The sequence below is a fragment of the Leucoraja erinacea genome, unplaced genomic scaffold (assembly GCF_028641065.1).
Source record: "Leucoraja erinacea ecotype New England unplaced genomic scaffold, Leri_hhj_1 Leri_92S, whole genome shotgun sequence".
NCBI lineage: Eukaryota > Metazoa > Chordata > Chondrichthyes > Rajiformes > Rajidae > Leucoraja > Leucoraja erinaceus.
In genome coordinates, this window is record NW_026576872.1 from 119,562 (window position 1) to 146,643 (window position 27,082).

Genomic DNA, 27,082 nt, shown 5'->3' on the forward strand with positions numbered 1-27,082 from the left:
GTGGCCGGTTCTCTGGATACTTTCAAGAGAGAGCTAGATAGGGCTCTTAAAGATAGCGGAGTCAGGGTATATGGGGAGAAGGCAGGAACGGGGTACTGATTGTGGATGATCAGCCATGATCACATTGAATGGCGGTGCTGGTGCGAAGGGCCAAATGGCCTACTCCTGAACCTATTGTCTATTGTCTATTGACTCCCTTTTTCGTTGTTTATTATGCTGTTTGCAGGTCAGTTTAGTTTATTGCCACGTGTACCAAGGTACAGTGAAAAAGCTTGTGTCGTGTGCTAACCAGTCAGCGGAAAGATGACTGCTTACATGATTACAATCGAGCCATTCACAGTGTACAGCTACATGATAAGGGAATAACATTTAGTGCAAGGTAAAGCCAGCAAAGTCCGATCAAGGATAGTCCGCGGGTCACCAATGAGGTAGATAGTAGTCCAGCACTGCTCTCTGGTTGTGGTAGGATGGTTCAGTTGCCTGATAACAACTGGGAAGAAACTGTCTCTGAATCTGGAGGTGTGCGTTTTCACAGATCTGCCTGATCCATTGAGTTACTCCAGCGCTTTGTGTCTATCTATGATTGTATGATTAAGTGAAAGTAAACTCGCTTGAACAATCGCCTAAACGTGAACATCTCCAAAACAGATTGCCCTGGTCTTCGTGCCATTTTGCTGCTTGTGAAAACTTGCTATGAGTAATTCAGCTTGCTACAATTCCTACGTTACAGCAGCAATTTCATTCAACCTATTCCTTCATTGGCTGCGTAGGATATTGTGGTATCAGATCCCGTGATGTTCCAGGGAAAACAATACAAGATGTAAATACAAGGAACTGCAGATCTAGTTCTCAAGAAAAGACTCAAAGTGCTGGAGTAACTCAGTGGGTCAGGCAGCATCTGTGGAGAAAATGGATAGGCAATGTTTTGGGACAGGACCCTTCTTCAGACTCAATCAATCCAAAATAATCAATAGATAATAGACAATGGGTGCAGGAGTGGGCCATTTGGCTCTTCGAGCCAGCACGGCCATTCAATGTGATCATGGCTGATCATCCACAATCAGTACCCCGTTCCTGCTTTCTCCCCATATCCCCTGACTGCTATTTTTTAAGAGCCTTATCTAGCTCTCCCTTGAAAGTGTCCAGAGAACTGGCCTCCACCGGCCTCTGAGGCAGAGAATTCCACACTCACAACTCACTGTGTGAAAAAGTGCTTCCTCATCTCTGTTCTAAATGGCGTACACCTTATTCTTAAACAGTGTCCCCTGGTTCTGGACTCCCTTCCCCCCAACATCGGGAACCTGCCTGTAGCGTGTCCAAACCCTTAATAATCTTATAATCTATAGGTACTCCTGCACCTATTTTTCTAGGTTTCTATGTTTTAATAAGATCCCCTCTTCTTCTAAACTCCAGAGTATACAAGCCCAGCTGCTCCATTCTCTCAGCATATGACAGTCCCGTCATCCCGGGAATTAACCTTGTAAACCTACGCTGCACTCCCTCAATAGCAAGAATGCCCTTCCACAAATTAGGGGACCAAAACTGTTCAATCCAAGTCTGTTCAATGTCTACATAGTTATTATCCTCCAATCTAGTTGGTGTTCAGGTAAACCTCTCCTGCACCTTTTCCAAAGCCTCCACATCGAATGAAGATGTCTAATGATGGGACCTGTGCCAAAGTGCTGCATCCTCAGTCATTCCTTCTCCCCATTCCCATCAGGATGATGGCTGGTCGGTGGGCCGAAGGGCCGAAGGGCCTGTCTCCGTGCTGTATCTCTAAAGTCTAAGCTCTTTGATTGAGTTGGCTGCTTTTCTGAAAATGTGTGGTGTAGATGGAGTCAATGGTGGGAAGTCTGGATTTTGGACAACAACTGCAGAATCCAGAGTTTGGTTAAATGAGACCCATTGTCATCAAACGCAGGGTTAAATGGAGTTTTGCTCAAGGTTTATTTAGCTTTAGTTCACTGAATCTTATTTTTGGAGACTGAGTTGCACAGAAGCATCTAATGGGCCTGTCTCACTTAGGCAATTTTTTTAGGCGACTGCCGGCAAATACGACAATGGAATTCACCGAAGTCGGCACCGGGCGACAACCTACATTAACCCGGCGACAACCTACATTAACCCAGCGACAACCTACATTAACCCAGCGACAACCTACATTAACCCAGCGACAACCTACATTAACCCAGCGACAACCTACATTAACCCGGCGACAACCTACATTAACCTGGCGACAACCTACATTAACCCAGCGACAACCTACATTAACCCAGCGACAACCTACATTAACCCAGCGACAACCTACATTAACCCAGCGACAACCTACATTAACCCAGCGACAACCTACATTAACCCAGCGACAACCTACATTAACCCGGCGACAACCTACATTAACCCATTAACGACAACCTACATTAACCCAGCGACAACCTACATTAACCCAGTGACAACCTACATTAACCCAGCGACAACCTACATTAACCCGGCCACAACCTACATTAACCCAGCGACAACCTACATTAACCCAGCGACAACCTACATTAACCTGGCGACAACCTACATTAACCCAGCGACAACCTACATTAACCTGGTGACAACCTACATTAACCGGACTACAACCTACATTAACCTGGTGACAACCTACATTAACCTGGTGACAACCTACATTAACCCAGCGACAACCTACATTAACCCAGCGACAACCCACGTTAACCTGGCTACAACCTAGGACAGCACCTATGTCAAACTACGCTCATTGGTGTCAAACCCACAGTCGATAGTGTCGGCAACATTTTTTCAACGTTGAACATCCAGTGGCGACCAGAAAGACTCTACGACTCTGTGGGCGACTCGCGACCATACAGGCGACACCCTGGCGACCATGTGGTGACAGCCTAGTCGCCTGTAGTCACCTAAAGAATAGCCTAAGTGGGCAGACAAGAGTGCTGGAGAAACTCAGTGGGTGCAGCAGCCTTTATGGAGCTGGAGTAACTAATATTCCTTCTTAAACAATAGCCTAGGTGGGACAGGCCCACAGGAGACCTACTGCAATAGGAAAGTCTGGAGGTGGGAAAGTCAGGGTTGAGGATTTCAGCAACTGATGAGCTGACAAGAGAGTAATGTTGGCAAGTGCTGATCTAATTACTTTGGCAAAGGTTGACAAGTGAATTTGAGATTTCTCCATTTCGGTAATTCTATTCCGAATAATAGAATTCTACTGTATTCTGTCCTGTCACTAACAGCTGTGCCACTGGGAGGTCTAGGCTAGTTGCTTCCTACACTAGTTTAGTTTAACATAATGCTCGAAGGGCCTCGACCTAAAACGTCACCTGTTCCTTCTCTCCGGAGATGCTGCCTGTCCCGCTGAGTTACTCCAGCATTTTGTGTCTATCTTCGGTGTAAACCAGCATCTGCAGTTCCCTCCTGCACATTTAGCTTATTGCCATGAGTACCAAAGCACGTTTGTTTGCATGTTATCCAATCAAGAAAAGACTATGTATAATTACAATCAAGCTGTCTAAAGTGCACAGCTAAAGGGTAAAGGGTACAACATTTTCAGTGCAAAGAACTTTTCAGTGTTCCCGATGTCGGGGGAGTCCAGAACCAGTGGCCACAGTTTAAGAATAAGGGGTAAGCCACTTAGAACGGAGATGAACGGAGGAAACACTTTTTTCACACAGAGAGTGGTGAGTCTGTGGAATTCTCTGCCTCAGAGGGTGGTGGAGGCCGGTTCTCTGGATACTTTCAAGAGAGAGCTAGATAGGGCTCTTAAAGATAACGGAGTGCTGGCTCGAAGGGCCAAATGGCCTACTCCTGCACCTATTTTTCTAGGTTTCTATGTTTCTCCCCAAATTTTGCACATCCCCAATCCTTTCCACTCGTCACTTTAATTTCATGTTTCATGTATCTTGTGTTTTATGACCGTTGGCAGATCAATAAATAAAGTTCTATCGTATTGTATCATAAGTGGGATGAACCAGCCCATCTGGTCAATGCCAGACTTCAATGTCTTTAATGGTTTACTTTAGTTTAGTTTAGAGATACAGTGCAGAAACAGGCCCTTCGGCCCACAGAGTCCGTGCCGACCAGCGATCCCCCCCACACTAACACTATCCTACACCCACTAGGGACAATGTTTACATTTACCAAGCCAATTAACCTACAAAACCTGTACGTCTTTGCAGTGTGGGTGGAAACCGAATTTCTCTGAGAAAAACCACGCAGGTCACGGGGAGATCCATATAAACTCCGTACAGACAGCACCCGTAGTTGGAATCAAACCCGGTTCTCCGGCGCTGCACTCGCTGTAAGGCAGCAACTCTAGCGCTGCGCCACTGTAACCACCCTAAAGGTTCTTTATTATCACAACCATAGATTAACAGAGAAATTATTTTTATGCTTATAGTTGTGTAAAGTAGTTCTAGACCTATAAGTACACAATGGCACAAGGTCGGCACAGTGGCGGAGCGGTAGAGTTGCTGCCACACAGCGCCAGGGACCCGTGTTCGATCCCGACTACTGGTGCTGTCTGTAAGGAGTTTGTACGTTCTCCCCATAACCTGCGTGGTTTTTCTCCGGGTGCTCCAGTTTCTTCCCGCACTCCAAAGACGTAGAGATTTGTAGGTTATTTGGCTTCTGTAAATTGTCCCTAGTGTGTGGGATAGAACTAGTGAACGGGGTTCGCTGACCATCGCGGACATGGTGGGCCGGAGGGCCTGGTTTTGCGCTGTATCTCTAAACCAAAACATGCTGCCTGATCCGCTGAGTTACTCCAGCAATTTGTGTCTATCCACTGAATAAAGGGGATTGGCAAACAGCAGTCTGTGTTGATCTGTATTTCTTCCCCAATGTTAATGTGCATGTGTTGAAACCTCCGTGTATTTCTTTGTGCTGGTTTGATGACTTTGATCTAATAATCTCACACAAGAAACCAAGCATTTTTTGCACGGTATGCAGCAGTCGTTTTGCTGCCTTGCAAATTACTTTTATTGCACAGAGACCAGGGTTCGATCCATCTCTGCGTGGTGCTGGCTGTGTGTGCAGTTTGTACGTTTAGTTTAGTTTAGAAAACCCACAGAGTGGAACAGGTCCTTTAGGCCCACCGTGACCCCGCGTGGGCGATCTTCGGTTTCCACACCCACACTAAAAAACACACACTTTGTAGGTTAATTTACACTTATAAATTTAAATTGAACGTGGTGTAAGTGTTCACTTTTGGAGAGTGTGAGGAAACTGGAGATCTCGGAGAAAACCACAGGTCACGGGGAGAACGTTGAGGCCAGTTCACAAGCTATATTTAAGAGGGAGTTACCTGTGTCCTTGGCGCTAAGGGGCTCAGGGGATAGGCAGAGACCTCTGCTGCTACGGGATACTGGAGTTGGATGATCAGCTAGATGATCATATTTTATTTGTGTGCAGGCTCGAAGGGCCAATGGCCTACTCCTGTACGTGTAAGCTAAATGTTTCTATGAAATTGTCCCTACACTGTGTAGGATAGTGTTCGTGTGCGGGGATCGCTGGTCGGCACAGACTCGGTGGGCCAAAGGGACTGCATTCCGCCCTATATCTCTAAACTAAACCAAACTAAACTAAACTAGAGTGGGTCCTTTAGATTCTCCCCAGGGAGGAAATTAGGTGAGGTTGCTGGGTTCATCTCCCTTGTTAATGTGCAGAGATGAAACTCATGATTAGCATGGTTGTCTGGGTTTGACGGGAAGAAGGCACACAAGAAACCCCAGCCCATTTTTTGACACGATGGGAAAAAGCGTTTTACTCTCTTGCAAATTACTTTTATTGTGTACATTTTACACAGTGATCTCCATCTCTGGGTGTGTAGGCAGGGAAATGCATTTTAGTTTAGTTTAGTTTAGAGATACAGTGTGGAAACAGGTCCTTTAGGCCCACCGTGTCCACACCGACCAGCGATCCCCGCACACTAACACTAACCTACACGCACTCGGGACAGTTTACACTTACACCAAGCCAATGAACGTACAAATCTGTACGTCTTTGGAGTGCGTGAGGAATCTGAAGATCTCGGAGAAAACCCACGCAGGTCACGGGGGGAACGTACAAACTCCGTACCGACCATCGCCCGTAGTCGGGATCGCCTCAGCGCAGAGGGGCGCTGAAAGTGCTGTAACTGCAGCACCTCTGCCGCTTGCCTCCACCACAGTGGAGAGGTGTTTGATAGATGCCAGACACTGTATGGTTTTAATTTGTGTTTATTGTTGATAAGGTTTACAATGTCATGATATGACTTTCGTGTGAGCTAAATTTCGTTCTCCGTTGTCAGAATGACACTGCTGCTGTTCTATATGTTCAGAATGGGGTCGAGAGGGAGAGATAGATAGAAACATAGAAAATACGTGCAGGAATAGGCCATTCGGCCCTTCGAGCATTCCCATTCAATATGATCATGGCTGATCATCCCCAATTAGCACCCATTCCGACTTTTTCCCCCATATCCCTTAATTCCCTCAGCCCTAAGAGCTAAATCTAACGCTCTTGAAAACATCCAGTGAATTGGCCTCCACTGCCTTCTGTGGCAGAGAATTCCACAGATTCACAACTCTCTGAGTGAAAAAGATTTTCCTCATCTCAGTCCTAAATGGTCTACCCCTTATTCTTAAACTGTGGCCCCCTAGTTCTGGACGCCTCCAACATGGGGAACATTTTTCCTGCATCTAGGGTACTACAACGGGGGCTTTGACATGGAGAGAAGAATGGAAAACAGGGGAGAGCAAGACTTTGCCTTCCATCACAGTGAGGAGGAGGTTCACTATGATGGATGTTTGTGCAAATTGTGTTGGTGTGTGTCTTGGTTCTTTTCTTGGTGTATGACTGCAGAAACCACATTTCGTTTGAACTTCATTTGAGGTTCAAATGACAATAAACAGTATTGTATTATATTGTACATCTGCATCTACCATCCACCAAATAGGTACTGGGCCCCAAGGCCAAAGTCTAGCTCCTTGTTTATGCAACTTTTACACTCAATCTATCTAGCAGCGGCAATAGAATTAGAAAATGGAGAGAACCTGCAAGACATTTGTTCTCCTCTCTCTCTGGACCTGGTTATTTGTGCAAGAATTGATATTTCCTCTGAATGATTATTGGTTAACATCTGATTAGGGCATTTTAAAATAAAATCCTAATGCAAGGCAGAAAAATAGATTGGTCCTGCATATTTACAATGTTGACATTAGGATAGAATATTCTGGACCCAGCCAACTATCCAACTATGGTTTTGTGTTATTCCTGCCACTTTGTTGACTTAATATGTCAGTGTCTCTCGCTGAGCCCTGGACCCGCTCCAATGCAGAGTTCACAAGCAGTAACTAGGCCTCAAGTGGTGTATTTTGCAACTCCTTCTGACAATGGCCTTTCAACTGCTCTAGGTGTTTCCGATGATCAAAGGTGTTGTAAAACAATTCAAAATGACAGACAATAGACAATAGGTGCAGGAGTAGGAGTAGGCCATTCGGCCCTTTGAGCCAGCACCGCCATTCAATGTGATCATGGCTGATCATCCCCAATCAGTACCCCGTTCCTGCCTTCTCCCCATATCCCTTGACACCACTATATTTCAGAACCCTATCTAACTTGCTCTTGAAAGCGTCGAGAGAACTGGCCTCCACCGCCCTCTGAGGCAGAGAATTCCACAGACTCACCACTCTCTGGGTGAAAAAATATTTCCTCATCTCCGTTCTAAATGGCTAACCCCTTATTCTTACAGTTCAGTTCATTGTCACGTGTACCGAGGTACAGTGAAAAGCTTTTGTTCCGTGCTATCCAGTCAGCGAAAAAGACAATACGGGATTACAATGTTTCCTGCCATCCAAATTAGTGCAAACCCCCTTCGAATAATCTTCATATGATTTCAATAGGATCTTATCCCGTACCTGTTCTCTCCATACCCCCTGATCCCCACAAGGGCCACATCTAACTCCCTCTTAAATATAGCCAATGAACTGGCTTCAACTACCCTCTGCGGCAGAGAGTTCCAGAGATTCACCACTCTCTGTGTGAAAAAAGTTCTTCTCATCTCGGTTTTAAAGGATTTCCCCCTTATCCTTAAACTGTGACCCCTTGTCCTGGAATTTACAATGTATAGATATAGCGTTTGGTGCAAGGTAAATCCAGCAAAGTCTGATCAAGGATAGTCCGAGGTCATCAAAGAGGTAGATAGTAGTTCAGCCACGATTGAATGGTGGAGTAGACATGATGGGCCGAATGGCATCATTTTGCTTCTAACACTTATGACCTTATGGCCTGCTGAATGCCTCCAGCTGTTTGCTTTTAGCTCAATTCTATTTCTGTCTCATTCTTGCTACTTCAGATTTCCTGCATTTACAATTTTCCGATTACCTCCTATTCCTTTCTTCCATTCCCGGTTTTATTTGGGCTGATTCCAAGCAAAGTATCTCCGGTTTCACATTAATATTGATGTTGGTGACTTGGAGCTGATGGTTTTATTGGATGCCTGAAATGAAACTTGTTTTAGAGAGTCCAGAGTGTTTTATTGTCATATGTCCCAGATGGAACAATGACATTCTTACTTGCAGCAGTACAAGAATATGTCAACATTGCACGCTGTAAACAGTATATATATATATATATATATATTGTAGTCATATGTATGTAGGAAGGAACTGCAGATGCTGGTTCAAACCGAAGATAGACACAAAATGCTGGAGTAACTCAACGGGACAGGCAGCATCTCTGGAGAGAAGGAATGGGTAACGTTTTGGGTCGAGACCCTCCTTCAGACTGATGTCAGGGGAGAGGGAGGTACATGGATAAGGATGTGTAAGGTGTGAAAACAGGACAAAGGGGATGGAGATCAAGGAACATGTAGAACAGATCATTGTTGGCTGGGAGAAGGTGCCAACAAAGCAATCAGAGATAAAATGTAGTCGGAGACAGTCAAAGACTGGTCGGAGAACTGGGAAGTGGGAGGGATGGAGAGAGAGGGAAAGCAAGGGTTACTTGAACTTAGAGAAGTCAATGTTCATACCGCTGCGGTGTACTGCCTTACAGCACCAGAGACCTGGGTTCGATCCCGACTACGGGCGCTGTCTGTACAGAGTTTGTACGTTCGCCCCGTGACCTGCGTGGGATTTCTCCGATATCTTCGGTTTCCTCCCAAACTCCAAAGACGTACCGGTTTGGAGGTTATTGGCTTGGTTGGTGTGTGTAGGATGGTGTTAATGTGCGGGGATCGCTGGTCAGTGCGGACTCAGTGCGGCGAAGGGACAGTTTCTGCGCTGTATCTCTAAACTAAACATAGAAACATAGAAAATAGGTGCAGGAGTAGGCCAGCATTGTGATCATGGCTGATCATCCACAATCAATAACCCGTGCCTGCCTTCTCCCCAAACCCCTTGACTCCACTAGCCCCTAGAGCTCTATTTAACTCTCTTTTAAATTCATCCAGTGACTTGGCCTCCATTGCCCTCTGTGGCAGAGAATTCCACAAATTCACAACTCTCTGGGTGAAAAGGTTTTTTTCTCATCTCAGTTTTAAATGGCCGCCCCTTTATTCTTAGACTGTGGCCCCTGGTTCTGGACTCCCCCAGCATAGGAAACATTTTTCCTGCATCTAGCTTGTCCAGTCTCCTCGCTGAAGACTCTCGAGCCAAAGACTCGCACTTTTACATAGATACATAGAAAATAGGTACAGGAGGAGGCCATTCGGCCTTTCGAGCCAGCACCGCCATTCATTGTGATCATGCCTGATCGTCCCCAATCAATAACCCGTTCCTGCCTTCTCCCCATATCCCTTGATTCCACTAGCCCCTAGAGCTCTATCTCTCTTAAATCCATCCAGTGATTAGGCCTCCACTGCCCTCTGTATTTTCTCACCAAGGCACTTCCCTTGACCAGGCCTCTCCCCTTGAGCAAACCTTGCTTATATTAGCTGACAAATTGACTGATGCTTCTAATTAGCTAACTTACAGATTTGCTAATTAAATTTCTCAGCCAATCCCCGCACTCACTCACCCCATCACCCGCCGCTCCTTTGCAGACCTTGAAGTAGAGTTGTAGGCTAAATAAAACGATAATGAACGACAAAGGATATAGAGTGTATAAAATTACAAATATTAATAGTGCAAAATTAACAAAAACACTGTGTCCATGTGGTCCAGAGCATAGTCACGTTTAATAGCCTGATTGGAATTCTCTGCCTCAGAGGGCGGTGGAGGCCAGTTCTCTGGATGCTTTCATGAGAGAGCTAGATAGGGCTCTTAAAGATAGTGGAGTCAGGGGATATGGGGAGAAGGCAGGATTGGGGTACTGATTGGGGATGATCAGCCATGATTACATTGAATGGTGGTGCTGGGTCGAAGGGCCGAATGGCCTACTCCTGCATCTATTGTCTATTGTCTATTTTCTGTGCCAATGTGCTGTGCTGATTTTGTCTGTAACATAAATAAGAAAAAGCAGCTGGCTCTGAGTCGTCACCTCAGTAACTGCATATTAATTTGATGCCAAATTTCTTCAAAATACACTTTGGAAGCATGGCTTGTGCTGTTGCTTGTTGAATACTATATTAATAGGAATAGGAATATTTTATTGTCTCGTGAATGAGCACAGTGAGATTCTTTGCTTGCATACACAATGTATACAGATACCGGCCACCTACGATGCTGGCAGAGGCCTCCCCCCTCCCTCCCCCACACCGGGTCCCAATTGTTCTTTGTCCCCCCCCACCGTCCATTGTTCTTCCCCTCCCTCCTCATGGTAGTCCTCCACGCTCTCATCGACTGAAGGATTGCGAGGCTTCACCACTGGCGAAGGCCCATCATCATGAGGCTTCACCGCTGCCGTTGCCGAGGCCTCACCGCTGTCGACATCCCACTTCACGCCTCCGTGATGCCAACCCGGGCCCCAGCCGCGGGCTCCGTCCACCGCTTCGCCCGACCCGGGCTTCTACGCTGCGATCCGGGAGGTATCGAGACCTCGGTGCCTCGATGAAGGCCTCCGGCCTTGATCCCAGTCCACAGCCGCGGCCCATCGGGAAGCCTCATTAAAGTCTCCATCTATTAAGTTGTCCGAATGCCATGGATTGATGGAGAGCGAGCTGAGTAAATGTCACCAAGTGCCCTGGCTTGTACGATTAACCCCATCTGTATTGTTAGGGCTTGAATAGGGGGGGTGGGGGAGAGGGGGGAGTCAGTCTACCCCACAACAGAAGGGGAAGAGTTGTACAGTTTGATAACCACTGGGGAAAAAGGATCTCGTGTGGTGTTCTGTACTGCATCCTATATGGAACAAGCTGCCAGAGCAGGTAGTTGAGGCAGGTACCATAACAACATTTAAAAGACATTTGGGACAGATACATTGACAGGAAATCCTTTAGTCAGAGGATGGTGAATCTGTGGAATTCTTTGCCAAAGAAGTCTGTCGAGGCCACATCAGTGGATATTTTTAAGGCAGAGATAGATAGATTTTTGATTAGTTGGGGTTAAGAGCAGAAGGCAGGTGAATGGGGTTAGGAGGGAGTGTTAGATCAGCCATGATTGAATGGCAGAATAGACTTGATGGGCCGAATGGCCTAATTCTACTCCTATCACTCATGAAAGATTTAGAGGGATGTGGGCCAAACATGGGCATAATGGGACTAGTGTAACTGTGTCATGTTGGTCGGCATGGGCGAGTTGGGCCGAAGGGCCTGTTTCCATGCTGTGGGACTCTGTGAAAGTGTATCACCCACGTCAGGAAGGACTAAAACATGAGCAGAAAGTAGCTAAAGCAGAACACAGTGCGGTGCTTGTAGTTTGTTGCTCTTGTTTGTTCAACACAAGCACGTGAGAGCCAGGGTGAGAGGATTCTATCGGTTTTAGCATCACTGCCAGGATTTAAAGGCATCAGCTATTCAGTTTCAGTTCACTTTAGTTTATTGTCACTGTGATTGGAAACTAAATATTCCAGGATTTCGTTGCTTCAGGTGTGATAGAATTGGAGGGGCAAGAGGTGGAGGTGTTGCATTGCTTATCAGGGAAGATATTACAGCAGTGCTTTGGCAGGATAGATTAGAGGGCTCGTCTAGGGAGGCTATATGGGTGGAACTGAGAAATGGGAAAGGGGTAGCAACACTTATAGGGGTGTATTATAGACCGCCAAATGGGGAGCGAGAATTGGAAGAGCAAATATGTAAGGAGATAGCAGATATTAGTAGTAAGCACAAAGTAGTGATTGTGGGAGATTTCAATTTTCCAAACATAGACTGGGAAACACATTCTGTAAATGGGCTGGATGGTTTGGAGTTTGTAAAATGTGTGCAGGATAGTTTTTTGCAGCAATACATAGAGGTACCTACTAGAGAAGGGGCAGTGCTGGACCTCCTGTTAGGAAATGAGACAGGTCAGGTGGCGGAGGTATGTGTTGGGGAGCACTTCGGGTCCAGTGATCACAATACCATTAGTTTCAATATAATTATGGAGAGCATCAGAACTGGACCTAGGGTTGAGATTTTTGATTGGAGAAAGGCTAACTTTGAGGAGATGCGAAAGGATTTAAAAGGAGTGAATTGGGACATTTTGTTTTATGGGAAAGATGTGGAGGAGAAATGGAGGACATTTAAAGGGGAAATTTTAAGAGTACAAAATCTTTATGTCCCTGTTCGGTTGAAAGGAAATAGTAAAAATTGGAAAGAGCCCTGGCTTTCAAGGGAAATTGGACACTTGGTTCGGAAAAAGAGGGAGATCTACAATAATTATAGGCAGCATGGAGTAAATGAGGTGCTTGAGAAGTATAAAGAATGTAAAAAGAATCTTAAGAAAGAAATTAGAAAAGCTAAAAGAAGATATGAGGTTGCTTTGGCAAGTAAGGTGAAAGTAAATCCAAAGGGTTTCTACAGCTATATTAATAGCAAAAGGATAACGAGGGATAAAATTGGTCCATTGGAGAGACAGTGTGGACAGCTATCTGCAGAGCCAAAAGAGATGGGGGAGATATTGAACAATTTTATTTCTTCGGTATTCACCAAGGAGAAGGATATTGAATTATGTGAGGTAAGAGAAACTAGTAGAGTAGCTATGGAAACTATGAGGATCAAAGAAGAGGAAGTACTGACACTTTTGAAAAATATAAAAGTGGATAAGTCTCCAGGTCCTGACAGGATATTCCCTAGGACATTGAGGGAAGTTAGTGTAGAAATAGCCGGGGCTATGACAGAAATATTTCAAATGTCATTAGAAACGGGAATAGTCCCCGAGGATTGGCGTACTGCGCATGTTGTTCCATTGTTTAAAAAGGGTCTCTAAGAGTAAACCTAGCAATTATAGACCTGTTAGTTTGACTTCAGTGATGGGCAAATTAATGGAAAGGATACTTAGGGATAATATACATAAGCATCTGGATAAACAGGGTCTGATTAGGAACAGTCAACATGGATTTATGCCTGGAAGGTCATGTTTGACTAATCTTCTTGAATTTTTTGAAGAGGTTACTCGGGAAATTGATGAGGGTAAAGCAGTGGATATTGTCTATATGGACTTCAGTAAGGCCTTTGACAAGGTTCCTCATGGAAGGTTGGTTAAGAAGGTTCAATTGTTGGGTATTAATGGTGGAGTAGCAAGATGGATTCAACAGTGGCTGAATGGGAGATGCCAGAGAGTAATGGTGGATGGTTGTTTGTCAGGTTGGAGGCCGGTGACTAGTGGGGTGCCACAGGGATCTGTGTTGGGCCCACTATTGTTTGTCATGTACATCAATGATCTGGATCATGGTGTGATAAATTGGATTAGTAAATATGCAGTTGATACTAAGATAGGTGGTGTTGTGGATAATGAAGTAGATTTTCAAAGTCTACAGAGAGATTTATGCCAGTTGGAAGAGTGGACTGAAAGATGGCAGATGGAGTTTAATGCTGATAAGTGTGAGGTGTTACATCTTGGCAGGACAAATCAAAATAGGACGTACATGGTAAATGGTAGTGAGTTGAGGAATGCAGTTGAACAGAGGGATCTGGGAATAACTGTGCACAGTTCCCTGAAGGTGGAATCTCATGTAGATAGGGTGGTAAAGAAAGCTTTTGGCGTGCTGGCCTTTATAAATCAGAGCATTGGGTATAGAAGTTGGGATGTAATGTTAAAATTGTACAAGGCATTGGTGAGGCCAAATCTGGAGTATGGTGTACTCCATTCGGTCGCCTAATTATAGGAAGGATGTCAACAAAATAGAGAGAGTACAGAGGAGATTTACTAGAATGTTGCCTGGGTTTCAACGACTAAGTTACAGAGAAAGGTTGAACAACTTAGGGCTTTATTCTGCAGAAGGTTAAGGGGGAACTTGATAGAGGTCTTTAAAATGATGAGAGGGATAGACAGAGTTGACGTGGATAAGCTTTTCCCATTGAGAGTAGGGAAGATTCAAACAAGAGGACATGACTTGAGAATTAAGGGACAGAAGTTTAGGGGTAACATGAGGGGGAACTTCTTTACTCAGAGTGGTAGCTGTGTGGAATGAGCTTCCAGTGAAGGGGGTGGCGGCAGGTTCGATTTTATCATTTAAAAATAAATTGGATAGGTATATGGACGGGAAAGGAATGGAGGATTATGGTCTGAGTGCAGGTAGATGGGACTAGGGGAGAGTAAGTGTTCGGCACGGACTAGAAGGGCCAAGTTGGCCTGTTTCCGTGCTGTAATTGTTATATGGTTATATGGTTATATGGACACGTGTACTGAGGTACAGTGAAAAGCTTTTGTTGCGCGCTATCCAGTCAGTGGAAAGACAATACAAGATTACAATCGATCCATTCACAGTGTACAGATACATGATAAGGGAATAACGTTTAGTGCAAGATAAAGCCAGCAAAGTCCGATCAAGGATAGTCCGAGGGTCACCAATGAGGTAGATAGTAGTTCAGCACTGCTCTCTGGTTGTGGTAGGATGGTTCAATTGCCTGATAACAGCAACTACCAAAGTGCAGAGGTGCATGGATAGGACAGGTTTAGAGAGACATGAGCCAGACACAGGCAGGTGGGACAAGTGTAGATGGGACATGTTGGTCAGTGTGGCCTGTTTCTACACTGTATGACTCCATGACTTTTTGACACAGCTTTAAGGTGAGATGGACAACGTTAAAGGAGATGTGCGGGGCAGGTGTTTTACAAAGAGAGTGGTGGGTGCGTGGAACGCGCTGCCAGGGGTGGTGGTGGAGGCAGATACGATAGTGGCGTTTACGAGGCTTTTAGATAGGCACGTGGATATGTAGGGAGTGGAGGGATATTGGTCAGGTGCAGGCAGAGGAGATTAGTTTAGTTTGTTGTCACCTGTACCGAAGTGGAGTGAAAAGCTTTTGTTGCAGGATCATGCTGGCACGGACGTGGTGGGCCGAAGGGCCAGTTCTTGTGCTGTACTGTTCGAAGTTCTTAACTGAATCAGATCCAGCACCTTGATCTCTAGCACAGCTTCCAAAGGCCATGCCAGTGACCTATCTCCTGGTGCTGCACGGTGGCATAGCTGGTAGAGCAACTGCCTTACAGAGCCAGGGACCCGGGTTCAATCCTGACTGTGGGTGCTGTCTGGACGGAGTCTATACGTTCTCCCCGTGACCTGCGTGGATTTTCAGTACAGGTAGAGTACAAAAGACGTACAGGTTTGCATGTTAATTGGCTTGGTGCAAAACGTACAATTGTCCCTAGTGTATGCAGGATAGCGTTAGTGTGCGGGGATCGCTGGTCGGTGTGAATGGGCCGAAGGGCCTGTTTCCGCGCTGTATCTCTAAACTTAACTAAACTAAAACCCGAATGGCCTGTTTCTGCGCTGTATCTCTAAACTAAACTAAACCTCCACACTTCCCTCAGCAACTGACTCAAAAGAAGAAAGAATATAAAATGCAAATTACACCCCTGATCACATTTCTACATCCTATGCTCCTGTTTAAATAAACAGCAGACTGGAACCAGACCATAAGTTCACAATGAAATGATCTCTCAGTGAATTCCGCTAATTATACTCATTTACAGGCCTCTGGGACACTCTAATATTTAAGCTGATTTGAAGAGCATATTTTAAATCCTTTTGAATATTAAGTTCCTGTAATGTACTGAATAATCACCCACTGCCAGCTAACACTATTACCAAATGCTGCAGCTTATATTTCCGAGTACTGGAGTAACTCAGCGGCTCAGGTGACATGTTGAAACAAAAGAACTGCAGATGCAGGTTTATGCCAAAGATTGACACAGAGTGCTGGAGTAACTCAGCGGCTCAGGAGAGTAAAAGGCCAGTCCCACTTGGGCGTCATTCGCACGTCATTTAGGCGACATCATTTACGCATCACAACGCACGACGCGCGCATGGTGCACATTACACATGCGTGGTGACGTAGGCAGCGACGCGATGTTGCGCGCGGCGCCCCTAGATTTTGAGATTCACAAAATCTTCGTGCGCTATCTGCGTGACGCGCAACTGACGCCCAAGTGGGATAGGCCCTTTACTGAAAGTAAACATGTTGGTACAGCGGGTAGTGAGGAAAGCTGAAGAAGGGTCTTGACCCAAAACATTGCCAATTCCTTCTCTCCATAGATGCTGCCTCACCCGCTGAGTTTCTCCACCATTTTGTGTCCACCTTCGATTTTTCCAGCATCTGCAGTTCTTTCTTAAACAAAGCTAATGACACGTTGGCCTTCATAACGAGAGGATATGAGTATAGGAGTAATGAGGTCGTTCTGCAGTTGTACAGGGTCCTGGTGAGACCTGGAGTATTGTGTGCAGTTTTGCTCTCCTAATTTGAGGAAGGACATCCTTGCTATTGAGGGAGTGCAGCGTAGGTTCACAAGGTTAATCCCCGGGATGGCGGGACTGTCATATGAGGAAAGATTAGAAAGACTGGGCTTGTTTTCACTGGAATTTAGAAGGATGAGAAGGAATCTTATAACATTGTAAAAGATCTGGACAAACTAGATGCAGGAAAAATATTCCCAATGTTGGGCGAGTCCAGAACCAGGGGCCGCAGTCCAAGAATAAAGGGGAGGCCATTTAAAACTGAAATGAGAAAAAAAAAATTTCAACCAGAGGGTTGTGAATTTGTGGAATTCTCTGCCACAGAGGGCAGTGGAGGCCAATTCACTGGATGAATTAAAAAGAGGGTTGGATAAAGCTCTAGGGGCTAGCAGAATCAAGGGATATGGGGAGAAGGCAGGCACGGGTTATCGATTGTGGATGATCAGCCATGATCACAATGAATGGTGGAGCTGGCTCGAAGGGACAAATGGCCTCCTCCTGCACCTATGTTTTATGTTTCTAACATGGATAGGTGATGTTTTTGGGTCAGGAACCTTCTTCAGACAAGAAAGCTGAAGGGTCGTGACCTGAGACGTGTTTGTCTGAAGAAGGATCTCACCCCGAAACGTCACCCGTTCCTTCTCTCCAGAGTTGCTGCTGAGTTGCTCCAGCTTTTAAACCAGTCTCCACTTCGTTCCTACACATTTAGTTTAGTTTAGTGATAGAGCGTGGAAACAGGCCCTTCGGCCCACCGAGTCCGCACTGACCTACGATCTCAGCACATTAACACTATCCTACACACACTAGGGACAATTTACAATTAATCTACAAAATCTACAAACCTGTACGTCTTTGGAGTGTGGGAGGAAAACGAAGATCTCGGAGAAAACCCACGCAGGTCATAGCGAGAACGTACAAACTCCGTACAGACAGCACTCGTAGTCAAATTGAACCCGGGTCTCCAGCGCTGTAAGGCAACAACTCTACCGCTGTGCCATCTACACCTCACGCTGCCTCGGCAAGGCCAGCAGCAGAATCAAGGACGAGTCTCACCCCGGCCACTCCCTCTTCTCCCCTCTCCCATCAGGCAAAAGGTACAGAAGTGTGAAAACGCACACCTCCAGATTCTGGGACAGTTTCTTCCCAGCTGTTATCAGGCAACTGAACCATCCTACCACAACCAGAGAGCAGTGCTGAACTACTATCTACCTCATTGGTGACCCTCGGACTATCCTTGATCGGACTTTGCTGGCTTTACATTGCACTAAACGTTATTCCCTTATCATGTATGTGTACACTGTGAATGGCTCAATTGTAATCATGTATTGTCTTTCCACTGAATGGATAGCATGCAATAAAGGCTTTTCACTGTACCTCAGTACACGTGACACAAAACAAAACTAAACTAAACTTTGCATCCTTTTTGTAAACCAGCATCTGCAGTTCCTTGCTTCTCAGAGAAAGAAAACAGCTTTCGATAGAGCTGCGATTCTAGGTACAATTTGTTCCTAAGAAGTTGACTGTGATCAGATCCTACCCTTCAGTTTCCAAAGAATTGATGTGACGTCAACTTCCAAGTCTCTCATACCATAGATGTGATGAATCTGTGGAATTCTTTGCCACAGACGGCTGCGGAGGCCAAGTCAATGGATATTTTGAAGGCAGAGATAGATAGATTCTTGATTAGTACGGGTGTCAGGGGTTATGGGGAGAAAGCAGGAGAATGGGGTTAGGAGGCAGAGATAGATCAGCCATGATTGAATGGCGGAATAGACTTGATGGGCCGAATGGCCTAATTCTACTCCTATTGCTTACAATAGATAGGTTTAGGTTATTGTCACGCGTAGAGGTGAATCAGACAGTAGCCTATGACCAACTGTTCGGAAGCCTGATTACAGAGGGGAAGAAGCTGTTCCTGAGTCTGGTGGCTCGTGTTTTCAAGCTTCTGTACCTTCTGCCGGATGGGAGTGGGGAGAAGAAGGAATGACCGGGGTGGGACAAGTCTTTGATCACGTGTAGGCAGTGGCGTAGGGTGGGTTTTGAGCGCCCGGGGCAGTTTAAAGTTTTGCGCCTCCTCATTAGCGGGGGGGGGGGGGGCGGGGGCAGGGGCGGGGGGCAGTGGTTTCAAGCTTTTGTACGTTTTGGGAAGGGGGCAGAGGCAGCGGCGGCTGGGACAGCGGCAGCGGCGACCTGAACTCGGAGCTGGGGCGGCGGCAGCGACGGCCTGGCCCGCGCTGTTATTATACTCACAGCTCCAGGTAACCTCTCCTCGCTCCAACGGCTCCCCGGGCCTCTTAATTTTATTTTAAAAATTTATTCAACAGTTTTTTTGCGCCCCTAAAAATTTAGCGCCCGGGGCAACCGCCCCCCCCCCCCCCCCCCCCCCCCCCCCCCCCCCCCCCCCCATGCTACCCCACGCCACTGCGTGTAGGAAGGAACTGCACAGAATGCTGGAGTAACTCAGCGGGACAGGCAGCATCTGTGGAGAGGAGGAATGGGTGACGTTTCGGGTCGAGACCCTTCTTCAGACTGGTTAGGGATAAGGGAAACGAGAGACATGGAGAAAAAACAAACAATGAATAAAAGATATGCAAAAAAAGAAATGATAAAGGAAACAGGCCGTTGTCAGCTGTTTGTTGGGTGAGAACGAGAAGCTGGTGCAACTTGGGTGGGGAAGGGATAGAGAGAGAGGGAATGCAGGGTTACTTGAAGTTAGAAAAATCAAAATTCATACCACTGGGCTGCAAGCTGCCCGAGCCTGTTAGTCGGTCTGAAGAAGAGCCTCGACCCGAAATGTCACCCGTTCCTTCTCTCCAGAGATACAGCCTGTCCTGCTGAGTTCCTCCAGCATTGTGTACTCTATCTATGGTACATCTGATCAGATCGCCCAGATCTGCTGCTATGCTGCCCTCTAGTGTTCCGCTGGCAACCTGCTGCACAGAGAAAACCTCTCCCCTTTTTGTTTAATTTCAGTTTTCGTGTTTTACCAGTTCACAAGTTATAGGAGCAGAATTAGACCATTCGGCCCAATCGAGTCTACTCCGCCATTCAATCATGGCTGATCTCTGCCTCCTATTCCCATTTTCCTGCCTTCTCCCCATAACCTGACACCCGTTCTAATCAAGAATTTGTCTATCTCTGCCTTAAAAATATCCACTGACTTGTCCTCCACAGCCCTCAGTGGCAATGAGTTCCACAGATTCACCACCCTCTGACTAAAGAAGTTCCTCCTCGCCTCCTTTCTAATTCAAAGTGCTCTACACTATGTTTCATTATCTTTACGATCCTTCAGTTTTTCTGCAAAGATCTCCCGTGGAAGGCCTGAACCGTATGATTAATTACAAACTAGTTTAGATTTAATTTAGAGATACAGCGTGGAAATTGGATCTTACTATTAATATAATCTTACTATTCTTGATTAGTGTGGGTGTCAGGGTTTATGGGGAGAAAGCAGGAGGATGGGGTTGAGAGGGAGAGATAGATCAGCCATGATTGGATGGCGGAGTAGACTCGATGGGCCGAATGGCCTCATTCTACTCCTATCACTTATGAACCTATGAATGTATGATTTCCCATTCTCTGACAGCATGGGTGCGCAGCGGTAGAGTTGCTGCCTCACAGCTTCATTTTCTTAAACATAGTTTGAGGCTGAAACGGTTGATTTTAGCAACATACTAGACTAAGTGGGACCCGTTGGGTCCCAGCTTCACATGGGAGGGCAGGTTTCCCCAATGGGGGGGGGGGGGGGGGTGGTGGGTGGGGGGGGGGGGTGGGTGAATGGATTCTTGGGCTGGCAGCTCAGTCACTCTGGCCGGGCAGCTCAGTCACTCTGGCCAGGCAGCTCAGTCACTCTGGCCAGGCAGCTCAGTCACTCTGGCCGGGCAGCTCAGTCACTCTGGCCGGGCAGCTGAAGGGACTGGTTTCCAGAGGGCTAGTATGGACATTGTGGACTGAATGGATTTTTGGACTTGCAGTTCAGCGAGTCATGGCAGGTGGGCTGGCAGTTCACTAAGTCATGGGTGGTGGGCTGGCACTTCAGTCACTTACAGCTGGTGGGCTGGCATTTCACTTACTCATGGCTGGTGGACTGGCAGCCCAGTCACTCATGGCTGGTGGTGGCAGTTCACTCAGACACCCATCCTCCCTTCACCCCCTCGCTCTGCTCCATGCCATTCCCCTCCCCCACATGCATTCAGTCCATCTCCCCTCAATCTCCCCCCCATGCACTCTTAGTGGCTCTCTGACAGCGCAACCATTCCTGCCTATTAGGTTACTATTGTGGTGAAGAGCACGCAGGCATGGCAAGTGGAAAAAGGATTTATTAAAGTTTAAAATGTGAATGACTTAAAATATAACTACAATTTAAATGTTAAAGATGAGATTTATTACGTTATTTTTTGTTGTGTCTCTTACTACGTTCTGCTGCTCACTGCCTCTTGATAACACTTTGCTTTTGATATTAAAAAAAAAGACAAATTTAATATAGAGAAATTAAGCAGTCAAATTTTAACAAAGAAAATCTGAGATTTACCTCAAAATTCATCACGGAGTGCAGGCAGCAAGTCCAACCTCACAGTACTCCAAGCCAATTTCACAGCATTTCAAGCAGAACACGAACACACACAGACACTCATACACAGAGACAGTCAAACACTCACACATACCTACAAGAGACACTTTTTGCAAGCATTTTAGAACCAATAGAGACACTTTTTGCAAGCATTTTAGAACCAATAGAGACACTTTTTGCAAGCATTTTAGAACCAATAGAGACACTTTTTGCAAGCATTTTAGAACCAATAGAGACTCTTTTTGCAAGCAGTTTAGAACCAATAGACATTTTTTGCAAGCATTTTAGAACCAATAGACACTTTTTGCAAGCATTGTGTTAGAACCAATAGAGACACTTTTTGCAAGCATTTTAGAACCAATAGAGACACTTTTTGCAAGCATTTTAGAACCAATAGAGACACTTTTTGCAAGCATTTTAGAACCAATAGAGGCACTTTTTGCAAGCATTTTAGAACCAATAGAGACACTTTTTGCAAGCATTTTAGAACCAATAGATACTTTTTGCAAGCATTTTAGAACCAATAGACATTTTTTTGCAAGCACTTTTTTGCAAGCATTTTAGAACCAATAGACACTTTTTGCAAACATTTTAGAACCAATAGACACTTTTTGCATGCATTTTAGAACCACATTAAGGGCACTCACAGTTGAGTAGACATGTGTTCAGTGTTATTCACAGCTCAGAGAAACGTGACCCTCTGGCTTCCTCCATCTTGAAGAGTGAGTGAGGCACACCACTTCTGGGTTTTATAGTCCCTCCCCCTCCCACCAGCAGGGGCAGCAGAGAGAATGGCAAATCTTTTTAAAAACATTAATATCTCTCTGATTTTTCATCGATGGGAAAAATCCTCCGGTCCCGAAAGGTGGAGGGGGGCTCTGAGCGAGGTGGCCAAAAATGACGGCCGTAGGTGGCAGCGTTCTCTCGGAAATCACGCCACAGTGTGCCAAAAGCGGTCAAGATCAGAGTTTTAGTAATATAGACAACGTTAGAATATCCTCCAGATAAGACTTAACAAATGTTCTTGAGCTCTGAGCAGTCCAAGCATCGGTTTTAGTAAACTGGTAAATAACCTGGGAACTGAAGTTAACCCATTTTGCAATGTTTTATCATTGCCTTATCCAGATAATTTTCAAAATGTCTCCGGTGATCTCTGTAAATGGGAGCATCCTAAGGAAATCAGATGCGAAGTTTCCTATTTTGGGAATTTTTTTACTGCACATGCGAGTTAAACGACATTCTGCATATTTTCCACAATAAACAGGCCACGCCTGCGAATTCCATAACTGCTCGAGCTACAACTCTGGCCCGTTTTCAGAGTCAGTCCCGAAAGCCATTCCTGGCCACGATACTGAGCCTGCCTCGAAAGACAACTCTGGACATAATTCTGAGCTTGCCTGTAAAGACAAATCTGGCCCAATTCTGTGCTTGGAACCTTAGTATTGTGCAGCTTTTCATGGTTTAGATGCCAACCATTTGTGTGTTGTAAGGCCACTAAGGCCCCTTCCATCCTTATCAAGGGGGATGCTACTTTCATACAACATATAAACTAAACACATGTTATCATTATCATTAGTACAAAACAAGTGTAAATATTACAAACTTGTAGATGGTCCCATATTTTTCCTGAGCCCGACTTGGGTCTCAGATGTAAGACCTCTGTCCAACTTTCATGCTGCCACCAGCTTCAGTGAACTGCTTATTGCCACCGGAGGCGTGGGGTGTGTTGTTGCCGCAACGATGAAGCTTTGCTCGTTGTCGCTACCTCGATTGGTCCGACAGCTTTTGCTTCCTTATCCAGGTTTTACCTGTTGAATAGGTCTTACCTGAAGAGAAGGTCTTTAATGTCACCCCTGAAGCATTGTTCATTCCTGGCATTTATAGCATGAGGGGAACTCTAGCCCCTTCCGGTTATTCTGCCACCTTTGTTTGCGAAGACTCCCTTGAATCCATACGCATTTATTCCAGTACGTTCCACAGACGTACTTTTGAATTTTGAAGTTGGTTTCACTAACCACTCGCACTTCCCTCCACAGAGAGGGAGATTCGTAGACAGCCATGAACAGGCGCTGCCACAGGCCCCTGCCCCGTAGTATGCTCACCAGCTATACCTTCGATCTCGGAGTCAGAACAAACTGACTCCGATTGTTCACTTCCTCCAAGAGGGAGATATCATGCAGTCCTTCTATACGTGCTGCTGCCAGTCTCCCGAGGAGACCTTCGAATATAAAGCTCCTCTTGCTGTAGCATATCGTGATGGAGCATCCTCTCCATCAGGAGCTCTTCCCAGACAGCCCTCCAACAGGTGCCGCTGCCACGGGCCCCCGAGGATATAAAGCTCCTTTTGCTGAGGCATATCGTGATGGAGCTCTTTTTATTGGCTCAACAACCCTTCTTGGCTTTCATGCCTTGGGGTATGCTCTGCAATACCTCCAGCCTCAGGGTCAGAACAAAACTGTCCCGGTAAGCTCACCTCCTCCATGAGGGAGACATTATGCAGCCCATCTACAGGTGCTGCTGCCATGGGACCCCAAGAGGACCCGTGGATATAAAGCTCCTCTTCATGGAGCAGATCTTCCCGATACAGCCCTTACCAGAAGCTGTTGCCACGGGCCCATGGAGTGACCCACGGATATAAAGCTCCTCCTGGGGCATGTCGTGATGGAGCATCCTCTCCATCAGGTGCTCCATCTTTACCAGACGTCCACAGACGTCGCTTCTAGTGGGAGGAGAATCCTGGCCCATCGGAGTTCATGGGCTTATTTTTAAATGGCTTTTCCTGCCCACAGGACTAGGCACGGTGCTCACAGTCGGCACGCTGATGCCGCTTTTCTCATGGACTTACCCCTCCACGGAAACCTCAGCGGTCTGGAAGCCACTGACCACCTTGTCAGCGGCTGGAGTAGCGCACCCGTCTTCCTCGGTCTGGACTGGGTCTCCCCACAGCCCAAAGCCGGTTCCCCCGCGGCTCGTCCAGACTGCGCTACAACATCCAGCAGGAAAACTCTGTAAGAAGAAGTTCCTGCAAGAAAACACAACCTGGTAAGTATTAAAAACTTACCTGTAAGTTTAAACTTACCGCTGGCAGGAGTGACGTGCCTGCCAGTCCGGTGCTTCGCCATGCGAATGACGTAATGACACGCATGCGGACTGGCGGGGCATCTTCACGGAATCACTCACGTGACTCTGAAGTAAAATCCATCTATCTCTGCTTTATACCTCCGTCCCGTTAATGTGGATGAGGGTGTGCGTGCCACCTCTGGACTTCCTGAAGTCTACAATGAGCTCCTTGGTCTTCTTGGAGTTAAGGGCCAGGTTGTTGTCAGCGCACCATGCTGCTAAGTGCTGGACCTCCTCCCTGTAGGCCAGCTCATCGTTGTTGCTGATGAGGCCAATCACCGTTGTATCATCTGCATACTTGATGATGGTGTTAGTACCATGTACAGGTGTGCAGTCATAGGTGAAGAGGGAGTAGAGGAGGGGGCTCAGCACACAGCCCTGAGGAACGCCGGTGTTCAGGGTGAGGGTTGAAGAGGTGTGCTTGTCTAACCTCACAGACTGGGGTCTGTTGGTTAGAAAGTCCAGTATCCAGTTGCAGAGGGAGGGGTCGATGCCCAGGTTACCGAGTTTGGTGATCAGTTTAGAGGGAATAATGGTGTTGAATGCTGAGCTGTAATCGATGAACAGCATTCTTACGTAAGTGTCTCTTGTCGAGGTGGGAGAGGGCGGAGTGAAGTGCCGTTGAGATGGCATCCTCCGTACTCCTGTTCTTGCGGTAGGCAAACTGATAGGGATCCAGTGTGGGGGGTAGGCAGCTTTTGAGGTGTGCCAGGACCAGCCTCTCGAAGCACTTGGTGATGATGGGGGTAAGTGCAACTGGGCGGAAGTCGTTGAGGCTTGCCGCAGTGGAGTGTTTTGGCACTGGCACGATGGAGGTGGTTTTAAGGCACGTGGGGACAACTGCTTGGGCAAGTGACAGGTTGAAGATGTCAGTCCAGACGTCTGTCAGCTGCGCAGCACAGGCACTGAGCACGCACCCGGGGATGCCGTCAGGGCCAGCAGCCTTACGTGCATTAGTCCTACTCAGTGCCACGTACACGTCGTAGGGGGTGAGTGTGAGGGGTTGGTGATCGGCAGGTAGCACAGCCTTGATGGCTGTCTCTAGATTGTCCCTGTCGAAGCGGCCATAGAAGTGATTCAGCTCCTCAAGGAAGGAGGCGTCGCTGGATGTGGGGGTGATGTTGGAGGGTCTGTAGTCCGTGATGGCCTGGATGCCTTGCCACATGCGTCGGGGGTCGGAGTTGTTGTTGAAGTGCTCCTCAATCCTGAGCTTATGGCAGTGCTTGGCCTTCCTGATGCCCCTCTTCAGGTTAGCCCTGGATGAACTGTAGGCTCGAGCATCGCCTGACCTGAAAGCGGTGTCCCGTGCTTTCAGCAGTAGCCTGACCTCGCTGTTCATCCATGGCTTCTGATTCGGGTATATGGTCACCTGTTTGAGGGAGGTGACACTATTGATGGTGGAGTTTATAAAGTCCAGAACAGAGGATGTGTAGGAATCAATGTCCGTGTGGGAGTCAAGGGTGGCCTGGGCTGCAAACGCCTTCCAGTCAGTGTTTCCAAAACACTGCTGAAGTGTGAAGTCCGCTTCCTCTGACCAGACTTTAACTGTCCTCACAGTGGGTTTAACCCGTCTGATGAGTGGGGAGTACTTAGGGAGCAGGAACAATGAGAGGTGATCAGACTGACCAAGGTGGGGGAGGGGGGTGGCTTTGTAAGCTTCAGCCATGTTGGTGTAGACTTTGTCCAGTGTCTTGTCTACTCTAGTGGGGAAGGATACATGTTGGTGGAATTTGGGGAGTACAGTCTTCAGGTTGGAGTGATTGAAGTCACCCGCAACAATGAAGGCTGCCTCGGGGTTGTGCGTCTGTTGTTTGCTAATGGCAGTATGCAGCTCTTTCATTGCAAGCTTGGCATTAGCATGAGGAGGGATATAGGCTGCAGTCACAACAGTGGAGGTGAACTCTCTGGGCAGATAGAACAGTCTGCATCTAACCAAGAGGAATTCAAGGTTAGCTGAGCAGTGACTCTCGATGATGGTGGAGTCCGTGCACCATGTTTTATTTACATAAATGCACAGACCCCCACCCATGGTCTTACCAGAGTCTGATGTCCTGTCCGCTCGGAGTAAATGACGCCCCGTTACCTGGATGGCGCTGTCAGGAACGTCGGTGTTGAGCCAAGTTTCCGTGAAGATCAGGATGTTGCAGTCCTTGATCCGGTTGTGGGAGGTGATCCTTAGCCGGAGTTCGTCCATTTTGTTTGCCTGTGAGCGCATGTTGGCGAGGAAAAGGCTAGGAATCGCTGCCCTGTGTGGGACTAGATCTAACCTGGCCTGTGTGGGACTATCTGTAACCTATGTGGGACCAGCTCTAACCTGGACTGTGTGGGACTATCTGTAACCTGTGTGGGACTAGCTCTAACCTGTGTGGGACCAGCTCTAACCTGTGTGGGACCAGCTCTAACCTGGCCTGTGTGGGGCTAGCTCTAACCTGGCCTGTGTGGGACTAGCTCTAACCTGTGTGGGACTAGCTCTAACCTGTGTGGGACTAGCTCTAACCTGTGTGGGACTAGCACTAACCTGGCCTGTGTGGGGCTAGCTCTAACCTGGCCTGTGTGGGACTAGCTCTAACCTGTGTGGGACTAGCTCTAACCTGGCCTGTGTGGGACTAGCTCTAACATGTGTGGGACTAGCTCTAACCTGGCCTGTGTGGG

General features: G+C 46.9%; 1 protein-coding gene and 1 pseudogene across 1 annotated transcript in view; one reads left to right on the top strand and one right to left on the bottom strand.

Annotated features, from left to right (window-relative positions):
- The window catches only part of LOC129695069 (filensin), an 86,550-nt gene that overhangs the window by 21,884 nt on the left and 37,584 nt on the right, over window positions 1-27,082 (top strand). The gene's annotated exons all lie outside the window — the stretch shown is intronic.
- LOC129695070 (U6atac minor spliceosomal RNA) lies at window positions 22,714-22,854 on the bottom strand (annotated as a pseudogene).